The 4,829-nt window shown below is 40.8% G+C and overlaps 1 long non-coding RNA gene across 1 annotated transcript; it reads right to left on the bottom strand.

Moving 5' to 3' along the window:
- On the bottom strand, positions 1,559 to 4,412 carry LOC110397227. Its single transcript, XR_002437641.1, has 4 exons — positions 2,725 to 4,412; positions 2,287 to 2,338; positions 2,152 to 2,201; positions 1,559 to 1,682 (listed from the first exon to the last, which is right to left on the bottom strand). It is a non-coding gene; the product is annotated as an uncharacterized LOC110397227 (long non-coding RNA).

Here is a 4,829-nt window from a genome sequence, read left to right as displayed (position 1 = left end):
TTTGGAGACACCTCCGAGTGGGGAGAACCACCATCACCACTGTCCAGCTGTTCCCGCAGAGCACTGTACCTGTTCTGCAGGGGGAGCTGAGGAGGGAGGGGAATCACCGGGCGGGTGCGCCTGCACCGCCGAGCAGGGACCTTTTGCCATTGCCCCCTGCCCCCCAGTTCATCACCGTTGTTAGGTGGGGGTAATGTCGGTTGAAACACACAAATCCTGTGGCTAGTGAGACCCAGTTCCTTACAATCCATTTGTCTTGCAACAACTTTTTCTGAGTGCCATGTCCTAGTAAGGCATGGCCAGGGAAAATGCTTCATTATAACCAAAGCCTTTCTCTTTTCAAAGCCTTCTAGTTCTCTGGTCCCAGAAAACCTTGGTTAGGTATTTAGCATATTCTTTTACCCACTTATATCTAACACAGTTAAGTCAGTCTCAGAACAGTTGCTTAAAATCATATGCTACATACAGGGTCCTTCCACTTCATATGCATGAAGTTCAAGTGCACTTTACCCACTTAAAAATACTTTCTTTAGCCCCTACAGGATTCCAGTAGAGAACTTTTATGCTGTTTGCCTCATAGAGCTAAACTGAAAAGGTTCAGAATACTTAAATGCCAGCTTCCTCCTTGCTTAGCACTTCGGCCAGCAGATCTGTACGTGCTCTAATGATCATAAGTATACACATACAAAAAACCTGCAGCTCTGAGGTGTTCAGTGATATTTTCTATTCTGGCCTCAGTGTTCTCCCTTGTTCCACCTCTCTTCTCTGCTATGTACGCAAATGCAAAAAGTGAAAATACTGCCATTGGAAATGCACTGAGTTATCATAATTTCATTCCAAATGTTTTGGAATGTCTAATGAACTCTGAAGCTAAGTTCATTGTCTTTTGGCTGCTTGACATATTTCTCATCCAATTTAACATTCATAAGCACAAAGAAAAATAAATTCTTGATGTTATATTTGCATGTGAAATCCTGGCTGTACTCTGAGACAGTTAAGAAACAAAAAATTCTCATTAGTGGAGAATAAAAGTATGAGTAAAATCACTGCTTGTGGAGTAAATAAAATTAAAAAAATGAACTAAATACATATGAACACCCCCACACACATAAAGACAAATAAACAATGGTGCTGAACTTTCTGGTGGGAAAAATGCATAACATTTCTGCTAAAATTACTGCTGTGAAAAAGTATTTTTTACAAATTAATTAAGCATTATTTACATTTTAAATCATTTGTTATATTATGTTTGCAATTATCATACACCTGAGAAAGCAAAATCATTAAAGAAAGCTCTTTTTTGTGTAGATAAAAGGGGAACAAGCACATTTTAGCTGCTGGTATAAAACACAGAAGATATTTAACAGCTGTGAGGACAGAGGGTAGACCTTAATTTATGAGTAGTTTTTTTTTATGTTACAAGTTCTGCTGTACTACTGGATTTCCACCAGTTTAAAGAATCTCTTAATGTGAGTAGGAATGTAAGAGCTTTCTTCTGACTGACAGTGTCTGCACTGGTAGGAGGAATACCCTATAGGTGGAGGAAACTTGCCGTAAATGAGGCTCATGCTCTTCATAGACATCCTGCTCCACTGTCCACTGGATTTCATTGCTTCTTAAGACAGCTTGAAGTTATTGCCTTTGAGATCCTGAGTTGGTAAATCATCCAAAATGAGGGATTTCTAAAATGAAGAGAAATGTAAATATATCTGAGTACGTGGAGAGGGCTAACTCATTGGATAGTACATAATTCTGTAGCAAGGCCTAGACAATGAAAAGTGACCAGAAGGAGGTGACATAATTATACCTGAAGGAGAAGATTTTCTACACAATATGTTATTGTACCACAGAAGATAAGGGCAGGGAACAGAATCAGTGAAAGCATAAATTGCACAGAAGCAGGGGAAAATATATCTGCCACATCCCCTATTGGCAGTAGCATGCAAAGCGAGTGCTATTCTGTTAGGTGTAATTAATGCCTTTTACACCTTTTTCAGGAGCAACACCTTAAAAGCAAATCTCTAAGGGCTCCCTTTGGGAATGTTTATGTTTCTCTTATGAACACACTTCTGTGTGGAGGTTTCTCAAACGTGAAATAATATGCAATATATTTTGCTTCTCTAATATGGGATATAAAAATATGTTTTTTACCTTAGCGTAATATGCTCCAGTGAGATGCAGGGATTCCTGTGATTGTGATACTACAATTTCAAAAACACTCTAAGCATGCCATATAACAAAGCTTGTGAATGGCACAGCACCAGCACAAATATGGTTCTGACTCACCTGCCAGAGGGAATCACTCCATACTTACTAAAGTAGGATGCTTACAGACTACCTGGAGATAAGTAGAAAGACAAGTAAATAATGAGGGGAAACCCAGCTGGAATCATGGCTTCTGCCTCTGGGAAGGAGTCATCGACTGGCTCCAGTGCAAGATCAGATGGACTTAGCTGCAGCCAGGGTGTGATCAGGCAGATCTGCCTCTAATCTGTGGTGAAATCCTCAGAGGAGCATAATCCTTTAGGCCTCCTGGGAATATGCATAATTCACCCCAAAAAACCCTGAATCATTCATAAAGCCAAGTGGCTATTGAATTCTACCGTATACACACAGCAATTTTCTATCCAAGAGATATCTAATGTGAAATGTTTCAATGGAATTAATAGCACCTTCTTCTTCCTGGGACCCCTTTTTTTGGCTGCAAACTCAGGCTTATTCTACCTCACTTTCCTTCAAGGCATTCAGCATGTGCGTGGTGCTTCCTATTCTCCTGAAGGAGTTGCAGGGTGAAGGTTTCAGTTCCTTGAGGCTGAGAAGGTCAGAGCATCCAAATTAATTCCTTTCAAGACAGCTGCCTAACTTCAGGTGGTGCTATTTCCTCCATGTAACACGAGGGCCCTGCTCAGTTAGGCACTTACCTTTCAAACAAGAGACTGCGGTATCTGATTTTCAAGTGTGCAGAAAAATATCTAATGAACTGCTGACCTCAAACACTCACACCCTAAGCCCCAGCTGCCTTCCTGCCTGGCAGGAACAGCTCTTCATGCATAACTCCCTGAGGCACTGAGCTTTCTCTCACTGAAGTCAGAACCCAAGCAATATCTCTCAGCTATCTTCACATCTCCCTGCTAGGATCTTTCTGCAGTTTAGCGATTGTGAGTAGTAAAAAATAAAATGTGGGAGACAACTGACATGCTAGAAGTATGGTCCTAAAGAAAAACTTAAGAAAAAAGAGAGATTCTGACCATCTAAGCTGCAAAGATTTGTGCATTCTGCAAGGATGTTAGGAGGACATTGAAGCCATTTCTCCTGGAGTATGCACCAGAACAATTATGCTGTGTTAAATAATCCATTCATCCCAGGTGTTTCTCTGCTAGCAAGATAAGGCAGTTCTCCTGCCCCTGGTCCTCCTGACTGCGGAGGAGGGTTCAACACTTGTGGTGGGGTCAGAACAAGTTTGGTTTATTGTTCTGCTTCAGGCTGTGGAGAGAAAGCCCAGGGAGGCTGGAGAGGGACATTCATGAAGACTTGATTGCACCATGTACGTGACTTTGCTTATCTGTTCCTGCTTTTTGACTTCTCTCTTTACTCCTATCCTTGTTTTTGTCACTTCTGTCCTCTCACAACTAAATAATCATAATTAGTTCTGCCACGCTGATCTCAGTTTTGCTACATTTATAGTCAAATTTGGTATTTCTGATACCATTTCCTAGGCATTCATGGCTTTGTGTGTTATTTCTGGTATGATTCTGTAGATATTCCCCTCCAACTATCTGTGAAATCCAGCCATTTCTTACATAACTTGCCCTTAGTCATCTGTAAAATCCAGCCATCTTTCACAGCACTATCTGTGTCCTTTGGCAGTTTCCCACATTGTTATTTGTCACATCCAGCAATTCCAACTATTGCCATGTCCAGTGGCTTCTCACATCCCATTAAGTTGCCTTCTCCTCAGGCCAGGATGCTGTCACCTGCTGCAGCCTTGACACTGCTGGTATGTCCCTTGGCCCATATGTAGTACCAGATGCATCCTGAATGGATCAGCCAAACAAGAAAGAAGTTAAACTAGTTTTGCATGAGGGAGAATGGAGAAGTTTAGGTATAGAGCATATATGTAGTGTTTTTCCATATGCAAATCAACAGCATAAGGGAGAGAGATATTGTCTTTTCTTGCAATTGTCTTTTGAGAGCAAGATTCATCTAATTTAACATGAGATATCTAAGTGTATCCATTAAAAGCATCTTCATTTTTTCCTGCGTTCTATGAAAAAAAGGTAAAGGCAGGTGGCTCCAGAGAGTAATTCAGATGTCAGTATATGTGCAAGTTTCCTCATCCTGTTGTTGACTTCCCTCCCCTAATAATGGAAAGAGGGCCAATAGGCCTCTGGTACTAGTTTTCTAACTTTCAGATGGGCAAAGGGCATCCATGGAAATAATAATAATCCCCCAAAAAACCTATTTCTATTCATTTTTTATTTATTCAAATTTGTACTGCTATGAACTCCTATTACTACAGTAAATAGCAGTGGTAGTATCATCTACTTCAGAGTGTAAGTACAGATCCAGAACATTCTGAGGAAGCATGCAGAAAAACCTAATGGCATGTAAGGAAAGTAGGAGGAATATGTTTCTTTCAGCCTGGCTCACAGGGAAGTTCTGAAAGAAGTGAAATGGTGGATCTGAGCTTGCAGCAGATGAGAGAGCTTGAAAAATCAAAGACAGAGAGAGTTGACTTTTTCATTGATGCAGAAGAATTTTCTTCCCCAACTGATCAGGAATCACTTTTTCCTTGCAAGCTGCAGACATCCTCTGCAAAGCAGTGCTGC

Source organism: Numida meleagris, chromosome 3 (genome assembly GCF_002078875.1).
Source record: "Numida meleagris isolate 19003 breed g44 Domestic line chromosome 3, NumMel1.0, whole genome shotgun sequence".
NCBI lineage: Eukaryota > Metazoa > Chordata > Aves > Galliformes > Numididae > Numida > Numida meleagris.
The sequence above is the reverse complement of the archived record's forward strand: the minus strand, read 5'-3'. Positions and strand labels throughout refer to the sequence as shown.